The 17,769-nt window shown below is 37.7% G+C and overlaps 1 pseudogene across 1 annotated transcript; it reads left to right on the top strand.

The window, feature by feature from the left end:
• Positions 1-5,527: 5,527 nt before the first annotated feature.
• On the top strand, positions 5,528-7,336 carry LOC117695441 (claudin-34 pseudogene; annotated as a pseudogene). The gene is made up of 2 exons (XR_013105881.1): positions 5,528-5,609; positions 6,206-7,336. The product of XR_013105881.1 is annotated as a claudin-34 pseudogene (transcript).
• Positions 7,337-17,769: the final 10,433 nt, after the last annotated feature.

The raw sequence follows: 17,769 nt of genomic DNA, 5'->3' as shown, positions 1-17,769 counted from the left end.
ATCATTTTCTAGTGTATTTCAAGGTAGTACATATTTTCTCTAAAAATAGTCTCTCCCATAAACTACAATTGTTTACTCATTATATTTTGTAAGTGTGTTTTAAGAGTTTTCACCTTTCATTGAACCTATAATCTCATTGGCTGTACAATTCAAGTGGATCTTTGTATACATCTCTGCCAACTTGCCACTCTCTTCCCTTGAGTGTTGATGCCACAATTGTTATTCCACTAACCAGGGCAAGAATTTCTACACATGAGTCTATGGTGGCTATTCTCATTAACATTGCTATATTCCATTCCGTGGCCCCCCAAATTTTGTAGTGGTATCATAAAGCCAAATGCATTCCATCTAGTTTCAAAAGTCCCTGTAGTCCTTCACAGTCTCAGCACTGTCTGAAAATCCACAGTCTCTCTTGATACTCAAGGCAACCTCCTAACTACAACCCCATGCAAAAACAAAAAGCAATCTACATATTTTCAACAAACAATGTATCTATACATTGCAATAAGTTTTCTAAAATATTACACCTCCAATGACAGGAGATAGATATTAGTCTTCTAAAAGGGAGAAAAGGGAAAGCAACTATGGACAGGTCTGAATCAGTCAGTTGTGTAATGACCATTAGTAGGGAATCCCACTAGTAAATCTTTGAAAATCTATGAAATTGTTGAAATCTATGAAAATGTTGAAAAGAAAGTACATTTTAAAAGAAAACACAGACAATACCACAGTCTCCCCTACAGAATCAATAGTATTAATAAACATTAATGAAAGAACATAGGTAGGTGATATCAGCAAGGATTGGAATCTGATGAGTCAGTGGAATTCTCAGAACTGTAAAGTAGGCTGGTAACAAAAGGTCAGGTGCTCATAAGCCAACAAGGAACCTCAAAGGACAAGTGAGAGTCCCTGTTTCCTTGTCAGCTCCACTGGCATATCTTAGTGACTGCCCTATCACATCAGCTACCAACAATTCACTTGAAGACAGCATCTCTGGTTAGTAGACCTTCCTTCCACCTTTATTGTATATTCTGAATAATAAGGATAAAAATTTATTTATATCAAAAATCACCATTAACCATTCATTTTAAGTATATAATTCCACAGCAAGAAGAATACCCATTGCTGTGTTATAAAATCATCACAGCTTTCCATCTTTTCTAACTAAATTCTATCTTTAGTGAATACTACCTCTTATTTATTTTTGCTCTGGTCCCTAGCAACCAACAGTATGGTTTTCAGCTAGGTGGAGCTGAACCCCCCAGGGACTTCCTTAGTACAATCCCATGGTACTTGAGATACTTTGTATCTTATTTATTGTTCTGTTACTGTGAAGACATCATAGCCAAGACAACTCTTATGAATATAAGCATTTAATTAGAGTCTTGCTTACAGTTTTAGAGTGTTAGTTCATGATATGATGTCAGGAAGGAATGCAACTATAGCTGAGAGTTCATATCTGATCCACAATTACAAACAGAACGAGGCATATATACATATACCGAGAGAGAGAACAATATATGAGCTTTTTATAAAATGTCAAAGCTCATGACAGTAACAAATTGCCTTCAACAAGACAACTATTTTTCCCAAGTTATTACACTAGAAACAAAGCATTCATTCATACATATGAAGCTGTAAAAACAATCCTCATTCATTCAAACCACTAAATTCCATGAGTTAGTCTTCCTAGGATTTATAGCACTATCATAATGCAAAATGTTGTCCATCCAGGTTCAAAAGTTCCTATAGTCCATCATAGTCTCAGCACTGTTTCAAAGTCTACACTCTCTCTTGATAACCAAATCTCTTAACAGAAATACCATGATGAAAAAGCAAATCACATACTTCCAATATACAATGACACAGAATATATATTATTACCATTTCAAATCAGAAGAAAACAGACATAGAGAGAAACTACTTGACAAATGAAAGATCAAAAACCCTGGCAGGAAAATTCGAAATTATGTCTTTCTATGTCTGGTGGCAAAGGGTAAAAATAACTCTTTCTTTCCAGCTTTGCTGATTATAATATACTTCTTTTCTCATAGGTTCATTCCACATCTTTTCTGCAGCTCCTCTTGGGTGGTATCCCATGCCTAACATTTTGGGGCCTCTTTTGCATGACAGGCTTTACTTTCACAGCTTCACAAAATGTCTGCCTCTTCTTGGTCTACATATAGGGACTTCCTGGCCATATAATATGACTTGGTGTCTTTTGTTAAACACAGTGTGGGACCCCACAAACACTTCTGTTCATTCATCTTGACTCTAAGTCTCAGACCATGTGACTGATGATGCCAAGTTAGTCTGCTTGGTGGGACTTAATCTTGGCGCTTCCGATTACATTTGCATACACTTGCATATGTTGGTGTGATGGTATTCATTGCTGCTTAAGCTTGCATGTAATTTCTTTTAAAAAACTGATGAGGACTTATGCTGAGGCACAACTCTCTTTATTCCATTTTAAACCAGAATTTAAAGAGGTAATGTGTACCCAAAGGAAGCAGAAAACTAGGGGTAAGCCTTTGAGGATTTCACCTCATCCTTAGTCTCTACTTTGTCTTTTATTTTTCTTTACTATGAGGTCAGTAGTCATTGCTACCTGCTCCCATTACTGAGATATTCTACTTTTTCATGCCCCCAAAGCAAAGAATTAAAATATGTAGTATAAAATATCTGAAAATGTGACATAAATCAAACAGTTCAAATTCCTCTTAAGTTTTTCTCTGAGGTATACTGGTCATAGCTAGAAGGTAGCCAATAGAGATCTGATTTATGATGGTTCAACTGCATCATGTTGTTTAAAAATATCCTAAAAACAATATTGTGTGAGAGAGTTAATGTGCTTAGTAGAAGCCATACTTGAATTTTTAATTTTTATATTTTTACTTGTCCAACTCTGCCCCCTAGAGCTTTTTGTCTGTTTTACCAGTGTGCTCCTTGTGAAAGGCATGTTTGTGAACTCCATGTCTCTTAACATAGAGCTCATCATACTTTATCTTATTGCATTCTGAACAGTTCTGGCTCCATCACAAGCATAGGACTGTCCCCTTCTGCTACCCAGTAAAATTGTATAACTCTCTGACTGTACCAGTGCATACAAGGAGCTTTTGATTTATTTAGGATTATAAGTAGAAGGACTGGTCCAGGAAAACAGCGTGTTTTTGAAACTGTTGTCAGTTAAAATGACCTCTCTGATATTCTTTGAGATATTCTTTGTAATGAAAGGGTCTTTATCCCTTTACTTTATCGAATGCTGGGGGGCAAGGAAACTCAAGAATTTAATTCAAGTATTAATATTAATTTTCTTCTAAGTTCTATTTCTGTAAGTACATTGTAGTATCCAGGTTCAGGCAGAGGCAAGAGTATAACAACTTCAGGTGCAGTCTAGACTCCAGAATGACTTTTGAGGGTATTCAAGACTATTCAATGAGGCATTTTTTTCATATCAGGCAAACCAACTTTATCATAAAAGCATGCATACATAGAATACTTTCAAAATCAAGGCAATCTTGTTCGCCTTTCAACAGCTTGTGTCAGTATAATACTTCAATAGCATTGTGCTTATGCATAATGTCTCAACTTTAATATTCAGAAACACAGAAAAGACATGTGTGTGATTATCAGGTCAAAGAGAATTATGGTTATCAATAAGACTCTCTCCAGAAAGGCTCTGGCTATAATGATGATTTTCTGGCTTCCATCTTTAACAAACCCTTACCTTATTGCCACTATCCAAAGTATTACAAACAAAACACTTAGAAACTCCCACAAATGTTTTCCAAAGATTCATTTGGGTGACTTCACTTGACTGACTGTCTCCATTATTTACTTTAATCTATACCTGAAATTTGCCTGCTCCTAAAACTAAACTAATAATTTGAGCTTTCATTTCAGAGTTTATCTCAGGCATGAGGTGATAGCCACTGTCATCATTTCTAATAATTAATATCTTCCATTTTATTGAGTGAGAGAGAATGTCCATTAAGAATTTCTGCCCTCATTTGACTCTGTCTCTTTATCTTCTGCTCAACTAAAGCATGCATTTAGATAGATACATACATACATTGATTTCTGCTGAGCCCAACTTTAATAAATACCACCTATAAATCATGCTACAAATGCAATCTACAGTACTAAAAAAGGATAATTAAAAGCTTTATCCATGTTGCCTCTCAATGCTGCTTCATGATCAACGAAAGGCGAGTTTCCTTTTTTAATTGTAAATTATTCCAATTCAGTAGATTGTTGAATTCAGGAACATGAGTTCCCTTTGGCCTTACTTAAAATACACCGTCAAATTTTCTTGGGAGCACATGAAAGGATGCATATGTAGAGAATTTCTAAAAGTGTGTCCTGGGAAAATCTTTTCCAATTATAGGGGCTTAAATTTGTGGTAGAACATTTTAATAACATGCAGTAGTCCTGGTAATCTATATTTAACAAACACAAACAGCACACACACAAACACACATACACACACATGTACACACACATACACACAACACAATAAAACCACTATCACTATAAAATAAACCAATAATCCTTACAAATGCTGTGTATGGTGGTCTTGCTAATAACCTCAGTGTAGGGACTCTGAGGCAGGGTATTTTTTATGTATGAGACCAATGTGAACTACATAGAAAATTGGAGAAAAGATTGACTTAATTTTAGGACCATGTCCAATGTAAAGAAATAACAGAAAAAAAGCAAAAAGGAAACATTATTAAGATCACTTACAAAAGAATGTGACAGATTTTTAGCCTAAAACAAAGGTAGACCAATCTGATTCTGAGGATTCAAATTTATCATATTTAATATTGGGCAAACATATTTTAAGAGAGATATAAGTAAATACATACATGGATTAATAGATACAATTATGCTATGTGTGTTAATTTCTCTTTATGTTTCTGACATTAAATACTACAAAAAAATTAACTTCACAGAAAAAGTGTTTATTTGGCTCACATTTGCAGGTTAAGACCCATCAACCTGGAGAAGTCAAGGTAAAAAGAACTTAAAGCACATAGCTATATAATATCTATAGTACAGAAGAGGGATCAAGGCATTAATACATTCCTTTTAGCACTCAGACACCATTTGACACTCACATACAGCTCATAATCTCCTTCCTAGGGAATGGTGCTGCCCACACCAGGAAGTTCTTCCTAATTCACTTCGTATTATCAAAATATTCCCTGGTAGACAGTCCTATAGGTCCACCAAATCTAGGTAATTCCTCAATTGAGAGTCCCTTCCCTGATTAGTTTTACATTGTTTCAAGTAGACAATCCAACCTAACTACCAAACTATAAATGTACTTACAGTTTCTGTGTATTTTATAAATGGATAAGAATGAGCATTACCCATGTTCACACTTTTTAAGTATTTGGCATATTTTAAATATTATGGGTAAATGGGTTGCTTTAAGATAAAGTATAATATATATTATATTGCATATACCATAATAAATTAATTTTCTATCACTTTATAAGTTTCCACTCATTTACTATCTTTCAGTATTGATGTGCTGCTGCATTGCACACAGCCAATGAGAAGGAAGTTATAAAGAAGCTGAAAATTTCCAGTTTTGCTGCTGGGTATGTAAAATCATGCAACTGGTGTGAGAAAATTCTATAAATTCAAACAATTTGAATTTGACATTGTATCCCTCCCCAGTTAAATACATTAGTATCTACTCAAGAGAAATAACATTAAAATGTATAAACACAAAGTTTATAGTGATTATTCATGTGGTGATGTTTTTAACAGGGAAAGGTTAGAGTTAGTCCAAATGGCCAAGAATAATGAATGATCAGGTAATATTTGACATATCACTCAGACAAACTTCTCATACTTGCTAAGCATGGGTGCCTCTTGAAAGTATCATGCTAGTAAACAGATATAGGGGCTCATGACTTTCTATCTACCATTTAGGAAGCAAAGACAGCATGATTTCCAGAAGTTCATATAGAATGCTAAATTAAAACTTTTAGAGATCATTTGTATTATCTACCTGCTAGGACATATTGCCTCAGGAGCCTTCTCAGACTCTTCTCACCTCACACTGACAGAAGCAGTTCTTTAGATCAAGGTCCACACCCTCAACACAACTCTTTTCTCCTAGTAATGTGACCTTGAATATACTGACTGTCCTTGTCCCAAGTAACCATCTTCACCTTGTCTGTCATTGCAGTTCTCAAGTATTCACTGTCAACCATCATGTTGATGAAAAATTGCCATTGCCAAATGGGAGGTTTTGCTTTGAGCACAGTGGCCTGGCTACTTTGCTGCATATCCATAGGCCTCCCTCAGTGGCAAGTGTGGCACTATGAAGATCCTGTGATCCTCAAGCCTACAGTGGCTTTCGTAGGTGTATGGAGAGCCTGCATTTTTCACACTGACAGCAACTCCAGCAACAACAGAGTGTGTCACCAATACAACTACCATGAATCCTTCATTCCTTTGTATATTCGAGTAAACCAGCACTTGCTGCTGGTTTCTAGCTTTCTGGGGCTCTGTGGGAAAATCACCACCATTATTGCTCTTTCAAATGTGTGTATGGGAAGAGTACGGAGGAATGCCACCAGAAATCCATTCAGCCTTCCAGGAATTCTGAATATCATCACTAGCAGCTTTCTTTACCTTGCTGTTTTATTCAATTACATAGCCATCATCCACAAATGGGGAGGTGCCTTCCCACCGTCTTTTCATATGCCTTCCCATCCAGACACTCAGAAGATGGGCAGCGCCATGGCTTTGGCAATTACAGCTGCAGTTTTCTTTCTACTAAGTGGCATACTTTGTTTTTTTTCAAATTTATCCATAGGCAAGACGCCCCATCCCAAAATTTAAAAGTAAATTGCTACCTTACATAGCCTTGAAATGCCAGCAAAGAGAATGAGTATTCTTCATGTGTCAACATAAATTTTTTAAAGAACTTGAAAGGATGCCAATTGTGGCCTGTGACAAAAGATAGTCCAGTTGACTTTCTCTTATTTATTTGGCTTCTTTCATGTTGCCTTAATTCATTATTTGGATTGTGGGCTTTTATTAAATAAAATCTTATTTTATGGGTAGTATTAAATTTGTGTTTTACTTGCTGTCAACAAAAGTAAATAATTAATAAACCTAATACACATCAAAATGAGTGTCAAAGTACATATATCTTTTACACTGTTCTAGAATCTCAGTCAAAACCTGGACTGCCCCCCCCCCCCGCTTCCCCCTCTATCCATGTCTGTCTACCCTAAGTCCATTTCCAATGAAAATCCATCCTTCTCCCTAGCCAATTATTATATAGATAATCTTTATGGCTCTGTAGATTATAGCCTTCTTCATTTTTCCTTTTTTGTATTGGTTATTTTATTTATTTACACTTCAAATGTTACCCCCTTCCTGGTTTCTCTTTTGCAAACCCTCATCCCACTCTAATTCCTTTGCTTCTATGAGGGTGCTCCCCAACCCACCCACCCACTCCAGCCTCACTGACATAGCATTCCCCTTCACTGGGGCATTGAGCCTCCACAGGATCAAGAGCCTCCCCTTGAACTGATGCCAGATAAGGCAATCCTCTGCTACAAATGCAGCTGGAGCCATGGGTTCTTTCCTGTGTACTCGTTGGTTAGTGGTTTAGTCCCTGGGAGCTCTGGAGGTCTAATTAGTTGATATTGTTGTTCTTCCTATAGAGTTACAAAACCCTTCAGCTTCTTCAGCTGTTCTCCTTACTCCTATATTGGGTTCCTTGTGCTCAGTCAGATGGTTGGATGAGAGCATCCACATTGGTACTGGTCAGTCTCTAGCAAAGCCTCTCAGGGGACATCTAAGATTCCTGTCAGCATGAACTTCTTGGCATCAGCAATAGTGTCTGGCTTTGTCATCTGCAGATGGAGTGGATCCCTGGGTGTAGCAGACTCTAGATGGCCTTTTCTTTCATCTCTACTCCATTTTTGTCCCTGCATATCCTTTTGACAGGAACAATTCTGGGTTAATATTTTTTGAGATGGGTCGGTGGCCTCATCCCTCCACCATGGCCATGCCTAATGTCTGGATATGGTCTCTACAGGTTCTCTCTCCCCTTTGTTGGGTATTTTAGCTAATGTCATCTCCGTTGGGTCCTAGGAGCCTCTTGCTTTTCTGGCATCTGGGACTTGCTGGTGGCCACCACCATTTCTTCACCCCCACTGCTAAACACCTCCATTCAATTTTCCTGACCCTCTGTATTTCTTAACCTTCTCTTCCCACACCTGATCCTGACCCCCCTTTTCCCCTCCCCTCTGCTTGTCCTCCCAGGTCTATCCCTCTTTCTACTTCCAGTGATTACTTTGTTTCCCCTTCTAAGTAGGACTGAAGCATTCACATTTTGGTCTTCCTTCTTCTTGAGCTTGATATGGTCTGTGAGTTTTATCATGGGTGTTACGAGTTTTTTTCTGAATATGTACTTAGTGAGTACATATCATGTTTGTTCTTTTGTGTCTGCGTTAACTCACTAAGGATGATATTTTCTAGTTTGATCCATTTACCTAATAATTTCATGGACTCATTATTTTTAACAGCTGAGTAGTACTCCATTGTGAAAATGTATCACATTTTCTGTATCCATTCCTTTGTTGAGGAACATCTAGGTTGTTTTCAGATTCTGGCTATTTAAATAAAGTATGCTATAAATATACTAGAGCACGTGTCCTTGTTATATATTGGAGAATCTTTTGGGTATATATCCTGGAGTGGTATAGCTGGGTCCTCAAGTAGTACTATGTGAATTTTCTAAAAACCTGCCAGACTGATTTCCAGAGTGGCTGTACCAGCTTGCAATTCCACCAACAATAGAGGAATGTTCCTCTTTCTCCACATCCTCGCTAGCATCTGCTATCACCTGAGTTTTTGATCTTAGCCATTCTGACTGGTGTGAGGTGGAATCTCAGAGTCATTTTGATCTGCATTTCCCTGATTAGTAAAAGTGTGCTGCCACCATCCTCCAATTCCCACCTCCCTGTTCTTGAATTCCCCAACACTAGGGAACCCAAACTTTCAGGGAACACAGCTCTCCACTTCCACTGATACCTGACAAGGCCACCCTCAACTACCTATACAAGTGGAGCCATGAATCACTCCTTTTGTGTTCTTAGGCTGGAGGTTTAGACCCTGGCAGCCCTTGTTGAGTATTTTGATAGTCCTAAGAAGGACCAAAGCACCCACAGTTTGATCTTCCTTCTTCTTTTTGAGTTTCATGTGGCCTATGCATTGTATCTTAGGTATTGTGAGCTTTTGGACTAATAGCCACTTACCAGTGAGTGCATACCATGTGTGTTATTTTGTGATTGGGTTACCTCACTCAGATGATATTTTCCAGCTTTGTCCATTTGCCTAAGAATTTCATGAACTCATTGTTTTTAACAGCTGAGTAGTACTCCATTGTGTAAATGTACCACATTTTCTGTATCCATTCCTCTGTTGAAGGACATCTGGGTTCTTTCCAGCTTCTGGGTATCATAAATAAGGCTGCTATGAACATAGTGGAGCATGTGTCCCTGTTGTATGTTGAAACATCTTTTTGGTATATGCCCAGGAGTGGTATAGCTGGGTACTCAGGTAACACTATGTTCCATTTTTTGAGGTACCACCAGACTGCTTTTCACAGTGGTTGTACCAGCTTACAATCCCACCAACAATGGAGGAGTCCTCTTTCTCCACATCCTCGCCAACATCTGCTGTCACCCGTGTTACTGATCTTAGCCATTCTGACTGGTGTGAGGTAGAATCTGTGTTTCTTTCATTTGCATTTTCCTGATGACTAGGAATGCTGAACATTTCTTTTGGGGCTTCTCAACCATTCAAGTTTCCTCAGTTAAGAATTCTTTGTTCTGTGCTGTACCACATTTTAGGGGGTATGAAATAAGGGGTTTTGAGGGGAAATGGGAGAGGAGATAGCATTGAAAGGTAAATAAGTAAAATATCCTATAAGAAAACAGATAATGGGTCCGGCAATTGTAGTTGAGCAGTTGAGACTTTTTGTTAACAATTTATTATGGGGATTTTATACAGTTCTCAAGGACAAGGTATTGTGGAAGAGGCCCATGGAACTTTAAAAAGATTGGTGAGACATTCTATTGCTGAGACAAAGAATGATGTTGACCTGTGAGTGTGCAGAGTGCCCTGACAAGGGCAACTGGGGAGCTGTATTGGATATATGTTCCTGACCCACCTTTGCTTGACTATATCCCAGATGGGACAAGCTGCCTTGCCTCAAGTTTTTAGACTTTGTGGGATAGAGAATCTAAAAGAGAAATTATGTCTCTTGTATTCTTCTTAAAGGTGACCAGCTATTAGGACTCAATCAGGTACTGGTCTAGAAATCAATCCAATATAGGAAATAACAGTCTACTTTTGGAAGACTGGATCTAGACTTTGTCAGAGACATATTTGGAAGTTAGATGTAGCTTACTATGATGTTAGGATAGCAAGGGATAATGTTGAGACAGGATTGGATTTCAAGCAAGGGTTAGTACATGTTTTAAAGGCTCTTTTAATTGTCAAGCTAAAATTGGTTCTGTCTCTTCTACAGTATTTATTGTAAGTTGCATTGACTGTATAATTTCCAATTATGTTAGTGTATTGAAACCTGGCTTGTCTGCTACAGTGGTCTATCAACCAGCTTTCATCTCACTTCTTTGAATATCAGAAAACCTTGATTCTCTGAAAAAAAAGCTTGAAAGTGCTGGAAGAAGTGAGTTAGTCTTTAAGCAGAAGCAAGAGGGTAGCAGGCTTGATTATTGCTGGTATAACAGCTTTAATTCAATCAATTACTAGCATCAGTGCTTATGCAATAGCATTGACACAAAGAGTTAAGACAACTATTTTTGTTAACCATCCCTCAAAAATGTTATTAATATATTGAATATACAAAAGGATTTATATAGGTTTCTGGAACAACAAATGATGCTCTATAACCCATTCAATTTATCTGAAGGAGGTTCAGGGTTCAAGAGTTAGGAGCCATCCCAAGTGTCATGACAAATATCATTGGAGTAGTGTTACTTTTGACATTTACAATGATTGTCATTATAATTAGAAAAAAGTTTAAAGACAATTGTAGGATATTTGGAATAATCCTAACACCTCTCTGGGTGGGTTAACTTTGCATAGTGAGATTATGAATTTAAAGAATGCTACTCTGTTGACTTTTGATGCTACAGATAATCCTGATAAAATTATCCATGGCCTGAGCTCAGTATTTCCATTTTAATCAAACCTCAGAAATGGCATATATAGCTTGACCAGGCTAGTCCTTCTTGTCCTGAGAATACTTTTATTCCTGCCCACCCTGCTAAAGCTTATCTTTAACAACATGAACATGTTGGCAGCCAAGATGCATGGCTTAAACCGGAAAATGGATACCCAGACAGAGTTATTAAATTAACAAGCTGGCAAGCCAAGGATGGGTAAGATTCTGCACAGAGCCTTACCAACCTAAGACAGAAGTACATTGCCTTTGATAATGCATATTCCATGATGGGTAAAGAAGACATTCTCATCAGAATGACCTAAGACAGGCTAAGTCCTGTTAATGAAATTAAAAAGGGGGAGAGGTGGAGAGCCTTTGGGGCTGCTTGGCAAGAATCTGACATGGGCCAAGGACAAGGAAATGGGCTGCTTGGCAGGAATATGACACTGGCCAAGAACAAGGAAGTAGGCTTCAAGCAGGAATTTGACATTAGACTAGAACAAATAAGTATTTTCAGGTAGGAATCTAAATTGTAAGCTACAACGAAGAAGTAATCTCAGGCAGGAATCTAAATATTTGGCCAGAACAAAGAAGTAATTTCAGAGAGGAATCTAAATTTTATGCTAGAACAAGGAAGTAGGCTTCAGACATGAAAATGACCTTGGACTGGAATAGGGAAGTAGGCTCAGATATTTCAGTCATTCTGATATGCCTTTAGAAACAGTGTTCATGGGAATGTTCATGTAACTAGGTTTAATGCCTTGCTTTTTCTTTGGATATTTGTGTTTATTGTATTGCTTGTTTCTCGACTATGTGCATCAATTGTATTGCTAGACCCTCAACCTAGAACTGACCTTAATACATGCATGTAATCTAAATGGTGTAGAAGCATAACGGACGAGGGGGGATAAGATAGGGGTTTCTAGAGAGGGGAAAGGGGATGACATCTGTATTGTAAATAAATAAAATATCCAATAAAAAAGAATGGATCAATTTGCATTTGTCTAAATGGCAAACCACACTTGGGCCAGCACCATTTGTTGAATATGGTATCTTTTCTCCACTGAATGGTTTTGGCTTATTTGTCAAAGGTCAGGCGACCATTGGTGTGTTACTTTAATTCTGAGTCTTCAATTATGTTCCATTGATCTACCTGTCTGTGTTTGTACCAATACCATGAGTTTTTTTATTACTATTACTCTATAATACAGCTTGAGGTCAGGTGTTCCCCAAGGATTTCTCTAATTTTTGAAAAGTTTTTTCACTATTCTGGGATTTTTGTTATTGCAGATGAATTTGAAAATTGCTCTTTCTATTGCTGTGAATAATTGAGTTGCATTTTTGACAGGGATTGCATTGAATCTGTGGATTTCTTTTTGTAAGATAACCATTGTTACTATGTTAATCCTACTGATCCATGAGCATGGGAGATCTTTCCATCATCTGAGGTCTTGTTTGATTTCTTTCTTCAGAGACTTGAGCTTTTGTTCAAATGTTTTACTTCCTTGGTTAGAGTCACATCAAGATATTTCATACTATTTGTGACTGTTGGGAAGGGTGTCATTACCCTATTTTTTCTCAGCATATTTATCCTTTGAGTAGAGGAAGGCTACTGATTTGTTTGAGTTAACTTTATATCCAGCCACTTTGTTGAAGTTGTTTATCAGTTGTAGGAATTCTCTCATGGAACTTTTGGAATCACCTAAGTATAGTATCATCATCTGCAAATAGTGACATCTTGACTTCTTCTTTTCCAATTTGTATCATTTTTACCTCTTTTTTGTCTAAATGCCTTGGCTAGAACTTTGAGTACTACATTGAAAAGGTAGGAAGAGAGTGGACAGACTTGTCTAGTTTCCAATTTTTTGTGGGATTGCTTCAAGTTTCTCTCTGTTTAGTTTGATGGTGGCTATTGATTTGCTATGTATTGTTGTTATTATGTTTAGGTATAGGCCTTGAATTGCTGATCTTTCCAAGTATTTTACCATGAAGGGGTGTTGTATTTTGTCAAATGCTTTTTCATCATCTAATGAGTTGATCATGTGTTTTTTTTTCTTTGAGTTTATTTATATAGTGGATTACATTCATGGATTTAGATATATTGAACCATCCCTGCATTCCTGGGATGAATCCCACTTAATCATGGTGAATGATCATTTTGATGTGTGCTTGGATTCAGTTTACAAATATTTTTGAATATTTTTGCATTGATATTCATAAGGGAATTTGGACTGAAGTTCCCTTTCTTTGTTGGATCTTTATGTGGTTTAGTTATAACTGTGCCTTCATAGAACAAATAAGGCAGTGTTCCTTCTTTTTCTATTTTGTCTAATAGTTTGAATCATATTGGTACTGGTTCTTCTTCATAGGACTGATATAATTCTGCAGTAATCCCATCTGTCTGGTCCTGGGCTTTTTTGGTTGTGAAACTTTTAATGACTGCTTCTATTTCTTCAGGGGTTATGGGATGGTTTAGATAGCTTATCTTATCCTGATTTAACTTTGATACCTGAATCTATCTAGAAAATCATACATTTCATCTAAATTTTGCAGTTTTGTTGTGTATAGGGTTTTGTAGTAGTTTGTGATGATTTTTTTGAGTTTTCTCAGTTTCTCTTATTATGTCTACATTTTCATTTCTGATTGTGTTAATTTGGATTCTGTCTCTCTGCGCTATAGTTAGTTTGGCTATGGCTTTATTTATCTTCTTGATTTTCTCAAAGAACCAGCTCCTAGTTTTGTTAATTCTTTGTATATTTCTGTGTAGGGTTATTGGTTCTGCTATGCTTTGCCACAGGGCTCGACTGCTTTGATAGGTGGGACATGTGAGTTGACTGTGCTTATCCCTATGCTGTAGATGGTAGTTCTTGGGCCATAGGGAAGCCTAGAGAAACTGCTCCAAGGGTGAGGAAGCACAGTCTGTGGAAAGCCCAAGCTGACTTTGGGGTCCCTGGGCCCGCAAGGACCTTCAGGCCTTCTGGTTCTCAGTCTCTTAGACACCCAGTCACTGCTGGAAGCCATGAAAGAGCAGAGAACAGATTAGCCCAGGGAAGTGGGGAAAAGGACGGCTATCTGGCTGGTCCTACTTGGAGAGTCCTTGACTTGACTGCAGTAGTGTGCTTGAGTTTGGCTTGGCCATGCCTGGGAGTACAGAGATGTCTTATATGGGAGGTTAGATGATGGCTTTATAGGTTAAGGCCTTCTCCATGGCTCCCCACAGAGGATTCTGATGAAAAAATGCTGTCCATGGTTTTAGACACTTATCATCATGGCAGAAAGTGGATAAGTAAAACCATACCCCACTTTTCAGGGTGGGCCTGAGATTAAATACCTTTTGCAGGGAGGAATATCTGGGAAGGAAAGCTTATTGGCTAAGCTCTTCAGGACTTTAGGTACCTCATTAAAATGGAGATCTGCCTTGAGCCTAAATAATGAGAGGTCACATCCTCTACATGTGGAGGGTCTTGGGGCCTTGTCCTTATGTGACTGGTGGACACAAATCTATGGGGGGCTGCAGCTATTGACAGGGGCCTGGTACCTGGGAACAGGCGAGACGTCTACCATTCCTCCAGAGTCTCTGGGGCTTCTAGCTTTATCTCAACTGGAAACCAGGCTGCCCTTCATGGTCTCACAGTTCTCTTTGTTTCTACTCAGTTGATTTTAGCCCAGAGTTTGATTATTTCCTGCAGTTTTCTCCTCTTGGGTATATTTGCTTCTTTCTTTTCTAGAACTTTCAGGTGTGCTGTTAAGCTGCCAGTGTATGATCTCTTCAATCTTGTTATGAAGGCACTCATGGGTTATTTTTCCTCTTAGCACTGCTTTCATTGTGTTCCTTAAGTTTAGGTATATTGTGAGTTTACTTTTGTTAAATTCTAAAATATCTTTAATTTCTGTTTTTATTTCTTTCCTGACCAAGTTTCACTGAGTAGAGAGTCGTTCATCTTCCATGTGTATATGAACTTTCTGTTGTCTTTGTTGTTATTGAAGTCCAACCATAATCATTGGTAATTGGGTATCCTTGGGAATATTTCAAACTTCTTGTATATGTTTAGACTTGTTTTCTGACCGATTACATGGTCAATTTTGGAGAAGGTAGCATGACATACTGAGAATGAGGTATATTCTTTTGATTTAGGGTGAAATGTTCTGTATAACTTGTTAATTTCATTGTGTCTTTGTTTATTTGCTGTTTACATGGTCTGTTTATTGATGAGAGTAGGGTGTTGAAGTCTCCCACTATTATTGTATGAGGTTCAATGTGTGCTTTGAATTTTATTAACTTTTTATTTACAAATGTGGGTGCCCTTGAATTTTGGGCAAAGATGTTCTGAATTGAGAATTCATCTTGGTAGATTTTTCCTTGGATGAGTATGAAGTGTCTTTCTTTATCTTTTTTGATAACTTTTGATTGAAAGTCAATTTTATTCAGTATTAGAATGGCTACTCCAGCTTGTTTCATGGGACTATTTGCTTGGAAAATTGTTTTCCAGCCTTTTACTTTGAAGTAGCATCTGTCTTTGTCACTGAGGTGTGTTTTCTATATGCAGCAAATTGTGGAGTCCTGTTTACATATCCAGTTCGTTGGTCTATGTCTTTTTATTGGGGAATTTACTTCATTGATGATGAGAGATATTAAGGAGAAGTGATTGTTGCTTCCTGTTATTTTTGTTATTAAAGGTGGAGTTATGTTTTTTGGCTATCTTCTTTTTTTTTTTTTTTTGGAAGAAGATTACTTTCTCTTTTTAGGTTGTAGTTTCCATTCTTGTGTTGGAGTTTTCCATCTGTTATCCTTTGTAGGTCTGGATTTGTTGAAAGATATTGTGTAAATTTGGTTTTCTCATGGAATATCTTGGTTTTTACACCTATGGTAATTGGAAGAAATGTTGGGTGTAGTAGCCTGGGTGATATTTGCACTTTCTTAGTGTCTGTATGACATCTGTTCAGGATCTTCTGGCTTTTATAGTCTCTGGTGAGACATCTGGTATAATTACTATAGTTATGCCTTTATATGTTATTGACCTTTTCCCTTACTGCTTTTAATATTCTTTCTTTGTTTTCTGTATTTGGTGTTTTGATTATTATGTGATGGGAGGAATTTCTTTTCTGGTCTAGTCTATTTGTAGTCTATAGGCTTCTTATATATTCATGGGCATCTCTTTCTTTAGGTTAGGGAAGTTTTCTTCTATAATTTTGTTCAAGATATTTATTGACCCTTATATTGGGAATTTTTGTTCTCTTCTATGCCTATTATTCTTAGGTTTGGTCTTCTCATTGTGCCCTGGATTTCCTGGATGTCTGAGGTTAGGAGCTTTTTTCATTTTTCATTTTCTTTGAGATTTATGTCATTGTTTTCTATGGTATCTTCTGAACATGAGATTCTCTCTTCTATCTTTTGTATTCTCTTTGGTGATGCTTTTGTTTATGACTCCTGATCCCTTTCCTAGTTTTTGTATCTCCAGGGTAGCCTCCTTTTTTGATTTCTTTATTGTTTCTCCTTCAGGTTTTATATCCTGGATGGTTTTGTTCAATTCCTTCACCTATTTGGCTATGTTTTCTTGTAATTCTATAAGGGATTTTTGTGTTTTCTCTTTAAGAGCTTCTACCTTTTTACCTGTGTTCTCCTTTATTTCTTTAAGGGAATTATTTATGCCCTTCTTAAGTCCTCTATCATCATCATGAGATATGATTTTAAATTTTAATCTTGCTTTTCCAATGTGATGGGGTATCCAGGACTTACAATGTTGATAGAACTGGGTTCTGATGATGCAAAGTAACCTTGGTTTCTGTTGCTTATGTTCTTCTTGTGGTTGCCTTTCACTATCTGGTTATCTCTAGTGCCACCTGCACTCACTGTCTCTTACTTGAACCTGTCTTTCTGTTATCTTGGTTGTATCAGAATTCCTCAGAATCCTGCTGAATCTATGATCCTGTGACCCTGAGACCCTGAGATCCTGAGTGTAGGATTTCCTGCAAGTTACTCTGCCTCTGGGATCCCAAAATCCTTTGATTCTGGGCATGTTAGAGCTCCTGGGAATCCAGATTTTTTCTGGGTTTTGTAGGATAGGGTGCACAGCTAGCTCCCATTTTCTGCTCAGGACACTAACTCAGAATGTAAGAAACCTATGCCAATGGATAAGGATGTGTTGCCTTCATGAGAACAGTCCAAGCAGAAATGATCTGTTGGAAGTGGTGGAATGGGAATGGTATTCAGGAGAGCAGAATTTTGGTGGGAGATGGGTCCTGAGTTCACTGGGCTCCCAGCTCCAGCTCTGGAAATTCATGTGGGGGAGGGTTCTTAACAAGTTCTCTGAGTGTAGTGGATCTTCTAGAATGAATTAGGATATAGTGTCTTCTCAGGTGCAGATCAGCTAGGAGTCTGCCCAAGCAGGAAGGACCAGGTGAAGGGGGCAGAAGGGGAGTGTTATTTGGGAGGGCAGGATTTTTGTGGGTGATGGGTTCTGAGTGAGCCCAGGCTTCCAGCTGCAACTCTGGAATTTTGGGTTATGTGGGAGGGTTCTTTTTTATTTAAATATTTT

The sequence above is a fragment of the Arvicanthis niloticus genome, chromosome X (assembly GCF_011762505.2).
Source record: "Arvicanthis niloticus isolate mArvNil1 chromosome X, mArvNil1.pat.X, whole genome shotgun sequence".
NCBI lineage: Eukaryota > Metazoa > Chordata > Mammalia > Rodentia > Muridae > Arvicanthis > Arvicanthis niloticus.
The sequence above is the reverse complement of the archived record's forward strand: the minus strand, read 5'-3'. Positions and strand labels throughout refer to the sequence as shown.